Source organism: Pleurodeles waltl, chromosome 4_1 (genome assembly GCF_031143425.1).
Source record: "Pleurodeles waltl isolate 20211129_DDA chromosome 4_1, aPleWal1.hap1.20221129, whole genome shotgun sequence".
NCBI lineage: Eukaryota > Metazoa > Chordata > Amphibia > Caudata > Salamandridae > Pleurodeles > Pleurodeles waltl.
In genome coordinates, this window is record NC_090442.1 from 777956127 (window position 1) to 777969824 (window position 13698).

A 13698-nucleotide genomic window follows, 5' to 3' on the forward strand; every position below is an offset into this window, starting at 1 on the left:
CGTGGGTAGGCCTAGCGCTGGCGACAGGAAACACCCCAAAGCGCAACGCGGACACATCCTAAATTTTGGAAAAAAACAGAGGTGTTTTTTGCGAAGTGCCTACCTGTAGATTTTGGCCTCTAGCTCAGCCGGCACCTAGGGAAACCTACCAAACCTGTGCATTTCTGAAAACTGGAGACCTAGGGGAATCCAAGGAGGGGTGACTTGCGGGGCTCGGACCAGGTTCTGTTACCCAGAATCCTTTGCAAACCTTAAAATTTGGCTAAAAAAACACATGTTCCTCACATTTCTGTGGCAGAAAATTCTGGAATCTGAGAGGAGCTACAAATTTCCTTCCACCCAGCGTTCCCCCAAGTCTCCCGATAAAAATGATACCTCACTTTCGTGGGTAGGCCTAGCGCCGGCGACAGGAAACACCCCAAAGCGCAACGTGGACACATCCTAAATTTTGGAAAAAAACAGAGGTGTTTTTTGCGAAGTGCCTACCTGTAGATTTTGGCCTCTAGCTCAGCCGGCACCTAGGGAAACCTACCAAACCTGTGCATTTCTGAAAACTAGAGACCTAGGGGAATCCAAGGAGGGGTGACTTGCGGGGCTCGGACCAGGTTCTGTTACCCAGAATCCTTTGCAAACCTCAAAATTTGGCTAAAAAAACACATGTTCCTCACATTTCTGTGGCAGAAAGTTCTGGAATCTGAGAGGAGCTACAAATTTCCTTCCACCCAGCGTTCCCCCAAGTCTCCCGATAAAAATGATACCTCACTTGCGTGGGTAGGCCTAGCGCTGGCGACAGGAAACACCCCAAAGCGCAACGTGGACACATCCTAAATTTTGGAAAAAAACAGAGGTGTTTTTTGCGAAGTGCCTACCTGTAGATTTTGGCCTATAGCTCAGCCGGCACCTAGGGAAACCTACCAAACCTGTGCATTTCTGAAAACTAGAGACCTAGGGGAATCCAAGGAGGGGTGACTTGCGGGGCTCGGACCAGGTTCTGTTACCCAGAATCCTTTGCAAACCTCAAAATTTGGCTAAAAAAACACATGTTCCTCACATTTCTGTGGCAGAAAGTTCTGGAATCTGAGAGGAGCTACAAATTTCCTTCCACCCAGCGTTCCCCCAAGTCTTGTGATAAAAATGATACGTCACTTGCGTGGGTAGGCCTAGCGCTGGCGACAGGAAACACCCCAAAGCGCAACGTGGACACATCCTAAATTTTGGGAAAAAAAAGAGGTGTTTTTTGCGAAGTGCCTACCTGTAGATTTTGGCCTATAGCTCAGCCGGCACCTAGGGAAACCTACCAAACCTGTGCATTTCTGAAAACTAGAGACCTAGGGGAATCCAAGGAGGGGTGACTTGCGGGGCTCGGAGCAGGTTCTGTTACCCAGAATCCTTTGCAAACCTCAAAATTTGGCTAAAAAAAACACATGTTCCTCACATTTCTGTGGCAGAAAGTTCTGGAATCTGAGAGGAGCTACAAATTTCCTTCCACCCAGCGTTCCCCCAAGTCTCCCGATAAAAATGATACCTCACTTGCGTGGGTAGGCCTAGCGCCAGCGACAGGAAACACCCCAAAGCGCAACGTGGACACATCCTAAATTTTGGGAGAAAACAGAGGTGTTTTTTGCGAAGTGCCTACCTGTAGATTTTGGCCTCTAGCTCAGCCGGCACCTAGGGAAACCTACCAAACCTGTGCATTTCTGAAAACTGGAGACCTAGGGGAATCCAAGGAGGGGTGACTTGCGGGGCTCGGACCAGGTTCTGTTACCCAGAATCCTTTGCAAACCTCATAATGTGGCTAAAAAAACACATGTTCCTCACATTTCTGCGTTAGAAAGTTCTGGAATCTGAGAGGAGCTACAAATATCCTTCCACCCAGCGTTCCCCCAAGTCTCCCGATAAAAATGATACCTCACTTGCGTGGGTAGGCCTAGCGCCGGCGACAGGAAACACCCCAAAGCGCAACGTGGACACATCCTAAATTTTGGAAAAAAACAGAGGTGTTTTTTGCGAAGTGCCTACCTGTAGATTTTGGCCTCTAGCTCAGCCGGCACCTAGGGAAACCTACCAAACCTGTGCATTTCTGAAAACTAGAGACCTAGGGGAATCCAAGGAGGGGTGACTTGCGGGGCTCGGACCAAGTTCTGTTACCCAGAATCCTTTGCAAACCTCAAAATTTGGCTAAAAAAACACATGTTCCTCACATTTCTGTGGCAGAAAGTTCTGGAATCTGAGAGGAGCTACAAATTTCCTTCCACCCAGCGTTCCCCCAAGTCTCCCGATAAAAATGATACCTCACTTGCGTGGGTAGGCCTAGCGCTGGCGACAGGAAACACCCCAAAGCGCAACGTGGACACATCCTAAATTTTGGAAAAAAACAGAGGTGTTTTTTGCGAAGTGCCTATCTGTAGATTTTGGCCTATAGCTTAGCCGGCACCTAGGGTAACCTACCAAACCTGTGCATTTCTGAAAACTAGAGACCTAGGGGAATCCAAGGAGGGGTGACTTGCGGGGCTCGGAGCAGGTTCTGTTACCCAGAATCCTTTGCAAACCTCAAAATTTGGCTAAAAAAAACACATGTTCCTCAAATTTCTGTGGCAGAAAGTTCTGGAATCTGAGAGGAGCTACAAATTTCCTTCCACCCAGCGTTCCCCCAAGTCTCCCGATAAAAATGATACCTCACTTGCGTGGGTAGGCCTAGCGCTGGCGACAGGAAACACCCCAAAGCGCAACGTGGACACATCCTAAATTTTGGAAAAAAACAGAGGTGTTTTTTGCGAAGTGCCTACCTGTAGATTTTGGCCTCTAGCTCAGCCGGCACCTAGGGAAACCTACCAAACCTGTGCATTTCTGAAAACTGGAGACCTAGGGGAATCCAAGGAGGGGTGACTTGCGGGGCTCGGACCAGGTTCTGTTACCCAGAATCCTTTGCAAACCTCAAAATTTGGCTAAAAAAACACATGTTCCTCACATTTCTGTGGCAGAAAATTCTGGAATCTGAGAGGAGCTACAAATTTCCTTCCACCCAGCGTTCCCCCAAGTCTCCCGATAAAAATGATACCTCACTTGCGTGGGTAGGCCTAGCGCCAGCGACAGGAAACACCCCAAAGCGCAACGTGGACACATCCTAAATTTTGGGAGAAAACAGAGGTGTTTTTTGCGAAGTGCCTACCTGTAGATTTTGGCCTCTAGCTCAGCCGGCACCTAGGGAAACCTACCAAACCTGTACATTTCTGAAAACTGGAGACCTAGGGGAATCCAAGGAGGGGTGACTTGCGGGGCTCGGACCAGGTTCTGTTACCCAGAATCCTTTGCAAACCTCAAAATTTGGCTAAAAAAACACATGTTCCTCACATTTCTGCGGTAGAAAGTTCTGGAATCTGAGAGGAGCTACAAATTTCCTACCACCCAGCGTTCCCCCAAGTCTCCCGATAAAAATGATACCTCACTTGCGTGGGTAGGCCTAGCGCCGGCGACAGGAAACACCCCAAAGCGCAACGTGGACACATCCTAAATTTTGGAAAAAAACAGAGGTGTTTTTTGCGAAGTGCCTACCTGTAGATTTTGGCCTCTAGCTCAGCCGGCACCTAGGGAAACCTACCAAACCTGTGCATTTCTGAAAACTAGAGACCTAGGGGAATCCAAGGAGGGGTGACTTGCGGGGCTCGGACCAAGTTCTGTTACCCAGAATCCTTTGCAAACCTCAAAATTTGGCTAAAAAAACACATGTTCCTCACATTTCTGTGGCAGAAAGTTCTGGAATCAGAGAGGAGCTACAAATTTCCTTCCACCCATCGTTCCCCCAAGTCTCCCGATAAAAATGATACCTCACTTGCGTGGGTAGGCCTAGCGCTGGCGACAGGAAACACCCCAAAGCGCAACGCGGACACATCCTAAATTTTGGAAAAAAACAGAGGTGTTTTTTGCGAAGTGCCTACCTGTAGATTTTGGCCTCTAGCTCAGCCGGCACCTAGGGAAACCTACCAAACCTGTGCATTTCTGAAAACTGGAGACCTAGGGGAATCCAAGGAGGGGTGACTTGCGGGGCTCGGACCAGGTTCTGTTACCCAGAATCCTTTGCAAACCTTAAAATTTGGCTAAAAAAACACATGTTCCTCACATTTCTGTGGCAGAAAATTCTGGAATCTGAGAGGAGCTACAAATTTCCTTCCACCCAGCGTTCCCCCAAGTCTCCCGATAAAAATGATACCTCACTTTCGTGGGTAGGCCTAGCGCCGGCGACAGGAAACACCCCAAAGCGCAACGTGGACACATCCTAAATTTTGGAAAAAAACAGAGGTGTTTTTTGCGAAGTGCCTACCTGTAGATTTTGGCCTCTAGCTCAGCCGGCACCTAGGGAAACCTACCAAACCTGTGCATTTCTGAAAACTAGAGACCTAGGGGAATCCAAGGAGGGGTGACTTGCGGGGCTCGGACCAGGTTCTGTTACCCAGAATCCTTTGCAAACCTCAAAATTTGGCTAAAAAAACACATGTTCCTCACATTTCTGTGGCAGAAAGTTCTGGAATCTGAGAGGAGCTACAAATTTCCTTCCACCCAGCATTCCCCCAAGTCTCCCGATAAAAATGATACCTCACTTGCGTGGGTAGGCCTAGCGCTGGCGACAGGAAACACCCCAAAGCGCAACGTGGACACATCCTAAATTTTGGAAAAAAACAGAGGTGTTTTTTGCGAAGTGCCTACCTGTAGATTTTGGCCTATAGCTCAGCCGGCACCTAAGGAAACCTACCAAACCTGTGCATTTCTGAAAACTAGAGACCTAGGGGAATCCAAGGAGGGGTGACTTGTGGGGCTCGGAGCAGGTTCTGTTACGCAGAATCCTTTGCAAACCTCACAATTTGGCTAAAAAAAACACATGTTCCTCACATTTCTGTGGCAGAAAGTTCTGGAATCTGAGAGGAGCTACAAATTTCCTTCCACCCAGCGTTCCTCCAAGTCTCCCGATAAAAATGATACCTCACTTGCGTGGGTAGGCCTAGCGCCAGCGACAGGAAACACCCCAAAGCGCAACGTGGACACATCCTAAATTTTGGGAGAAAACAGAGGTGTTTTTTGCGAAGTGCCTACCTGTAGATTTTAGCCTCTAGCTCAGCCGGCACCTAGGGAAACCTACCAAACCTGTGCATTTCTGAAAACAGGAGACCTAGGGGAATCCAAGGAGGGGTGACTTGCGGGGCTCGGACCAGGTTCTGTTACCCAGAATCCTTTGCAAACCTCAAAATTTGGCTAAAAAAACACATGTTACTCACATTTCTGCGGTAGAAAGTTCTGGAATCTGAGAGGAGCTACAAATTTCCTTCCACCCAGCATTCCCCCAACTCTCCCGATAAAAATGATACCTCACTTGCGTGGGTAGGCCTAGCGCCGGCGACAGGAAACACCCCAAAGCGCAACGTGGACACATCCTAAATTTTGGAAAAAAACAGGTGTTTTTTGCGAAGTGCCTACCTGTAGATTTTGGCCTCTAGCTCAGCCGGCACCTAGGGAAACCTACCAAACCTGTGCATTTCTAAAAACTGGAGACCTAGGGGAATCCAAGGAGGGGTGACTTGCGGGGCTCGGACCAGGTTCTGTTACCCAGAATCCTTTGCAAACCTCAAAATTTGGCTAAAAAAACACATGTTCCTCACATTTCTGTGGCAGAAAATTCTGGAATCTGAGACGAGCTACAAATTTCCTTCCACCCAGCGTTCCCCCAAGTCTCCCGATAAAAATGATACCTCACTTGCGTGGGTAGGCCTAGCGCCGGCGACAGGAAACCCCCCAAAGCGCAACGTGGACACATCCTAAATTTGGGGAAAAAACAGAGGTGTTTTTTGCGAAGTGCCTACCTGTAGATTTTGGCCTCTAGCTCAGCCGGCACCTAGGGAAACCTACCAAACCTGTGCATTTCTGAAAACTAGAGACCTAGGGGAATCCAAGGAGGGGTGACTTGCGGGGCTCGGACCAGGTTCTGTTACCCAGAATCCTTTGCAAACCTCAAAATTTGGCTAAAAAAACACATGTTCCTCACATTTCTGTGGTAGAAAGTTCTGGAATCTGAGAGGAGCTACAAATTTCCTTCCACCCAGCGTTCCCCCAAGTCTCCTGATAAAAATGATACGTCACTTGCGTGGGTAGGCCTAGCGCTGGCGACAGGAAACACCCCAAAGCGCAACGTGGACACATCCTAAATTTTGGAAAAAAAAAGAGGTGTTTTTTGCGAAGTGCCTACCTGTAGATTTTGGCCTATAGCTCAGCCGGCACCTAGGGAAACCTACCAAACCTGTGCATTTCTGAAAACTAGAGACCTAGGGGAATCCAAGGAGGGGTGACTTGCGGGGCTCGGAGCAGGTTCTGTTACCCAGAATCCTTTGCAAACCTAAAAATTTGGCTAAAAAAAACACATGTTCCTCACATTTCTGTGGCAGAAAGTTCTGGAATCTGAGAGGAGCTACAAATTTCCTTCCACCCAGCGTTCCTCCAAGTCTCCCGATAAAAATGATACCTCACTTGCGTGGGTAGGCCTAGCGCCAGCGACAGGAAACACCCCAAAGCGCAACGTGGACACATCCTAAATTTTGGGAGAAAACAGAGGTGTTTTTTGCGAAGTGCCTACCTGTAGATTTTAGCCTCTAGCTCAGCCGGCACCTAGGGAAACCTACCAAACCTGTGCATTTCTGAAAACAGGAGACCTAGGGGAATCCAAGGAGGGGTGACTTGCGGGGCTCGGACCAGGTTCTGTTACCCAGAATCCTTTGCAAACCTCAAAATTTGGCTAAAAAAACACATGTTCCTCACATTTCTGCGGTAGAAAGTTCTGGAATCTGAGAGGAGCTACAAATTTCCTTCCACCCAGCGTTCCCCCAAGTCTCCCGATAAAAATGATACCTCACTTGCGTGGGTAGGCCTAGCGCCGGCGACAGGAAACACCCCAAAGCGCAACGTGGACACATCCTAAATTTTGGAAAAAAACAGGTGTTTTTTGCGAAGTGCCTACCTGTAGATTTTGGCCTCTAGCTCAGCCGGCACCTAGGGAAACCTACCAAACCTGTGCATTTCTAAAAACTGGAGACCTAGGGGAATCCAAGGAGGGGTGACTTGCGGGGCTCGGACCAGGTTCTGTTACCCAGAATCCTTTGCAAACCTCAAAATTTGGCTAAAAAAACACATGTTCCTCACATTTCTGTGGCAGAAAATTCTGGAATCTGAGACGAGCTACAAATTTCCTTCCACCCAGCGTTCCCCCAAGTCTCCCGATAAAAATGATACCTCACTTGCGTGGGTAGGCCTAGCGCCGGCGACAGGAAACCCCCCAAAGCGCAACGTGGACACATCCTAAATTTGGGGAAAAAACAGAGGTGTTTTTTGCGAAGTGCCTACCTGTAGATTTTGGCCTCTAGCTCAGCCGGCACCTAGGGAAACCTACCAAACCTGTGCATTTCTGAAAACTAGAGACCTAGGGGAATCCAAGGAGGGGTGACTTGCGGGGCTCGGACCAGGTTCTGTTACCCAGAATCCTTTGCAAACCTCAAAATTTGGCTAAAAAAACACATGTTCCTCACATTTCTGTGGCAGAAAGTTCTGGAATCTGAGAGGAGCTACGAATTTCCTTCCACCCAGCGTTCCCCCAAGTCTCCTGATAAAAATGATACGTCACTTGCGTGGGTAGGCCTAGCGCTGGCGACAGGAAACACCCCAAAGCGCAACGTGGACACATCCTAAATTTTGGAGAAAAAAAAGAGGTGTTTTTTGCGAAGTGCCTACCTGTAGATTTTGGCCTATAGCTCAGCCGGCACCTAGGGAAACCTACCAAACCTGTGCATTTCTGAAAACTAGAGACCTAGGGGAATCCAAGGAGGGGTGACTTGCGGGGCTCGGAGCAGGTTCTGTTACCCAGAATCCTTTGCAAACCTCAAAATTTGGCTAAAAAAAACACATGTTCCTCACATTTCTGTGGCAGAAAGTTCTGGAATCTGAGAGGAGCTACAAATTTCCTTCCACCCAGCGTTCCTCCAAGTCTCCCGATAAAAATGATACCTCACTTGCGTGGGTAGGCCTAGCGCCAGCGACAGGAAACACCCCAAAGCGCAACGTGGACACATCCTAAATTTTGGGAGAAAACAGAGGTGTTTTTTGCGAAGTGCCTACCTGTAGATTTTGGCCTCTAGCTCAGCCGGCACCTAGGGAAACCTACCAAACCTGTGCATTTCTGAAAACTGGAGACCTAGGGGAATCCAAGGAGGGGTGACTTGCGGGGCTCGGACCAGGTTCTGTTACCCAGAATCCTTTGCAAACCTCATAATGTGGCTAAAAAAACACATGTTCCTCACATTTCTGCGTTAGAAAGTTCTGGAATCTGAGAGGAGCTACAAATATCCTTCCACCCAGCGTTCCCCCAAGTCTCCCGATAAAAATGATACCTCACTTGCGTGGGTAGGCCTAGCGCCGGCGACAGGAAACACCCCAAAGCGCAACGTGGACACATCCTAAATTTTGGAAAAAAACAGAGGTGTTTTTTGCGAAGTGCCTACCTGTAGATTTTGGCCTATAGCTCAGCCGGCACCTAGGGAAACCTACCAAACCTGTGCATTTCTGAAAACTAGAGACCTAGGGGAATCCAAGGAGGGGTGACTTGCGGGGCTCGGACCAGGTTCTGTTACCCAGAATCCTTTGCAAACCTCAAAATTTGGCTAAAAAAACACATGTTCCTCACATTTCTGTGGCAGAAAGTTCTGGAATCTGAGAGGAGCTACAAATTTCCTTCCACCCAGCGTTCCCCCAAGTCTCCCGATAAAAATGATACCTCACTTGCGTGGGTAGGCCTAGCGCTGGCGACAGGAAACACCCCAAAGCGCAACGTGGACACATCCTAAATTTTGGAAAAAAACAGAGGTGTTTTTTGCGAAGTGCCTACCTGTAGATTTTGGCCTCTAGCTCAGCCGGCACCTAAGGAAACCTACCAAACCTGTGCATTTCTGAAAACTGGAGACCTAGGGGAATCCAAGGAGGGGTGACTTGCGGGGCTCGGACCAGGTTCTGTTACCCAGAATCCTTTGCAAACCTCAAAATTTGGCTAAAAAAACACATGTTCCTCACATTTCTGTGGCAGAAAGTTCTGGAATCTGAGAGGAGCTACAAATTTCCTTCCACCCAGCGTTCCCCCAAGTCTTGTGATAAAAATGATACGTCACTTGCGTGGGTAGGCCTAGCGCTGGCGACAGGAAACACCCCAAAGCGCAACGTGGACACATCCTAAATTTTGGGAAAAAAAAGAGGTGTTTTTTGCGAAGTGCCTACCTGTAGATTTTGGCCTATAGCTCAGCCGGCACCTAGGGAAACCTACCAAACCTGTGCATTTCTGAAAACTAGAGACCTAGGGGAATCCAAGGAGGGGTGACTTGCGGGGCTCGGAGCAGGTTCTGTTACCCAGAATCCTTTGCAAACCTCAAAATTTGGCTAAAAAAAACACATGTTCCTCACATTTCTGTGGCAGAAAGTTCTGGAATCTGAGAGGAGCTACAAATTTCCTTCCACCCAGCGTTCCCCCAAGTCTCCCGATAAAAATGATACCTCACTTGCGTGGGTAGGCCTAGCGCCAGCGACAGGAAACACCCCAAAGCGCAACGTGGACACATCCTAAATTTTGGGAGAAAACAGAGGTGTTTTTTGCGAAGTGCCTACCTGTAGATTTTGGCCTCTAGCTCAGCCGGCACCTAGGGAAACCTACCAAACCTGTGCATTTCTGAAAACTGGAGACCTAGGGGAATCCAAGGAGGGGTGACTTGCGGGGCTCGGACCAGGTTCTGTTACCCAGAATCCTTTGCAAACCTCATAATGTGGCTAAAAAAACACATGTTCCTCACATTTCTGCGTTAGAAAGTTCTGGAATCTGAGAGGAGCTACAAATATCCTTCCACCCAGCGTTCCCCCAAGTCTCCCGATAAAAATGATACCTCACTTGCGTGGGTAGGCCTAGCGCCGGCGACAGGAAACACCCCAAAGCGCAACGTGGACACATCCTAAATTTTGGAAAAAAACAGAGGTGTTTTTTGCGAAGTGCCTACCTGTAGATTTTGGCCTCTAGCTCAGCCGGCACCTAGGGAAACCTACCAAACCTGTGCATTTCTGAAAACTAGAGACCTAGGGGAATCCAAGGAGGGGTGACTTGCGGGGCTCGGACCAAGTTCTGTTACCCAGAATCCTTTGCAAACCTCAAAATTTGGCTAAAAAAACACATGTTCCTCACATTTCTGTGGCAGAAAGTTCTGGAATCTGAGAGGAGCTACAAATTTCCTTCCACCCAGCGTTCCCCCAAGTCTCCCGATAAAAATGATACCTCACTTGCGTGGGTAGGCCTAGCGCTGGCGACAGGAAACACCCCAAAGCGCAACGTGGACACATCCTAAATTTTGGAAAAAAACAGAGGTGTTTTTTGCGAAGTGCCTATCTGTAGATTTTGGCCTATAGCTTAGCCGGCACCTAGGGTAACCTACCAAACCTGTGCATTTCTGAAAACTAGAGACCTAGGGGAATCCAAGGAGGGGTGACTTGCGGGGCTCGGAGCAGGTTCTGTTACCCAGAATCCTTTGCAAACCTCAAAATTTGGCTAAAAAAAACACATGTTCCTCAAATTTCTGTGGCAGAAAGTTCTGGAATCTGAGAGGAGCTACAAATTTCCTTCCACCCAGCGTTCCCCCAAGTCTCCCGATAAAAATGATACCTCACTTGCGTGGGTAGGCCTAGCGCTGGCGACAGGAAACACCCCAAAGCGCAACGTGGACACATCCTAAATTTTGGAAAAAAACAGAGGTGTTTTTTGCGAAGTGCCTACCTGTAGATTTTGGCCTCTAGCTCAGCCGGCACCTAGGGAAACCTACCAAACCTGTGCATTTCTGAAAACTGGAGACCTAGGGGAATCCAAGGAGGGGTGACTTGCGGGGCTCGGACCAGGTTCTGTTACCCAGAATCCTTTGCAAACCTCAAAATTTGGCTAAAAAAACACATGTTCCTCACATTTCTGTGGCAGAAAATTCTGGAATCTGAGAGGAGCTACAAATTTCCTTCCACCCAGCGTTCCCCCAAGTCTCCCGATAAAAATGATACCTCACTTGCGTGGGTAGGCCTAGCGCCAGCGACAGGAAACACCCCAAAGCGCAACGTGGACACATCCTAAATTTTGGGAGAAAACAGAGGTGTTTTTTGCGAAGTGCCTACCTGTAGATTTTGGCCTCTAGCTCAGCCGGCACCTAGGGAAACCTACCAAACCTGTACATTTCTGAAAACTGGAGACCTAGGGGAATCCAAGGAGGGGTGACTTGCGGGGCTCGGACCAGGTTCTGTTACCCAGAATCCTTTGCAAACCTCAAAATTTGGCTAAAAAAACACATGTTCCTCACATTTCTGCGGTAGAAAGTTCTGGAATCTGAGAGGAGCTACAAATTTCCTACCACCCAGCGTTCCCCCAAGTCTCCCGATAAAAATGATACCTCACTTGCGTGGGTAGGCCTAGCGCCGGCGACAGGAAACACCCCAAAGCGCAACGTGGACACATCCTAAATTTTGGAAAAAAACAGAGGTGTTTTTTGCGAAGTGCCTACCTGTAGATTTTGGCCTCTAGCTCAGCCGGCACCTAGGGAAACCTACCAAACCTGTGCATTTCTGAAAACTAGAGACCTAGGGGAATCCAAGGAGGGGTGACTTGCGGGGCTCGGACCAAGTTCTGTTACCCAGAATCCTTTGCAAACCTCAAAATTTGGCTAAAAAAACACATGTTCCTCACATTTCTGTGGCAGAAAGTTCTGGAATCAGAGAGGAGCTACAAATTTCCTTCCACCCAGCGTTCCCCCAAGTCTCCCGATAAAAATGATACCTCACTTGCGTGGGTAGGCCTAGCGCTGGCGACAGGAAACACCCCAAAGCGCAACGCGGACACATCCTAAATTTTGGAAAAAAACAGAGGTGTTTTTTGCGAAGTGCCTACCTGTAGATTTTGGCCTCTAGCTCAGCCGGCACCTAGGGAAACCTACCAAACCTGTGCATTTCTGAAAACTGGAGACCTAGGGGAATCCAAGGAGGGGTGACTTGCGGGGCTCGGACCAGGTTCTGTTACCCAGAATCCTTTGCAAACCTTAAAATTTGGCTAAAAAAACACATGTTCCTCACATTTCTGTGGCAGAAAATTCTGGAATCTGAGAGGAGCTACAAATTTCCTTCCACCCAGCGTTCCCCCAAGTCTCCCGATAAAAATGATACCTCACTTTCGTGGGTAGGCCTAGCGCCGGCGACAGGAAACACCCCAAAGCGCAACGTGGACACATCCTAAATTTTGGAAAAAAACAGAGGTGTTTTTTGCGAAGTGCCTACCTGTAGATTTTGGCCTCTAGCTCAGCCGGCACCTAGGGAAACCTACCAAACCTGTGCATTTCTGAAAACTAGAGACCTAGGGGAATCCAAGGAGGGGTGACTTGCGGGGCTCGGACCAGGTTCTGTTACCCAGAATCCTTTGCAAACCTCAAAATTTGGCTAAAAAAACACATGTTCCTCACATTTCTGTGGCAGAAAGTTCTGGAATCTGAGAGGAGCTACAAATTTCCTTCCACCCAGCGTTCCCCCAAGTCTCCCGATAAAAATGATACCTCACTTGCGTGGGTAGGCCTAGCGCTGGCGACAGGAAACACCCCAAAGCGCAACGTGGACACATCCTAAATTTTGGAAAAAAACAGAGGTGTTTTTTGCGAAGTGCCTACCTGTAGATTTTGGCCTATAGCTCAGCCGGCACCTAGGGAAACCTACCAAACCTGTGCATTTCTGAAAACTAGAGACCTAGGGGAATCCAAGGAGGGGTGACTTGCGGGGCTCGGACCAGGTTCTGTTACCCAGAATCCTTTGCAAACCTCAAAATTTGGCTAAAAAAACACATGTTCCTCACATTTCTGTGGCAGAAAGTTCTGGAATCTGAGAGGAGCTACAAATTTCCTTCCACCCAGCGTTCCCCCAAGTCTTGTGATAAAAATGATACGTCACTTGCGTGGGTAGGCCTAGCGCTGGCGACAGGAAACACCCCAAAGCGCAACGTGGACACATCCTAAATTTTGGGAAAAAAAAGAGGTGTTTTTTGCGAAGTGCCTACCTGTAGATTTTGGCCTATAGCTCAGCCGGCACCTAGGGAAACCTACCAAACCTGTGCATTTCTGAAAACTAGAGACCTAGGGGAATCCAAGGAGGGGTGACTTGCGGGGCTCGGAGCAGGTTCTGTTACCCAGAATCCTTTGCAAACCTCAAAATTTGGCTAAAAAAAACACATGTTCCTCACATTTCTGTGGCAGAAAGTTCTGGAATCTGAGAGGAGCTACAAATTTCCTTCCACCCAGCGTTCCCCCAAGTCTCCCGATAAAAATGATACCTCACTTGCGTGGGTAGGCCTAGCGCCAGCGACAGGAAACACCCCAAAGCGCAACGTGGACACATCCTAAATTTTGGGAGAAAACAGAGGTGTTTTTTGCGAAGTGCCTACCTGTAGATTTTGGCCTCTAGCTCAGCCGGCACCTAGGGAAACCTACCAAACCTGTGCATTTCTGAAAACTGGAGACCTAGGGGAATCCAAGGAGGGGTGACTTGCGGGGCTCGGACCAGGTTCTGTTACCCAGAATCCTTTGCAAACCTCATAATGTGGCTAAAAAAACACATGTTCCTCACATT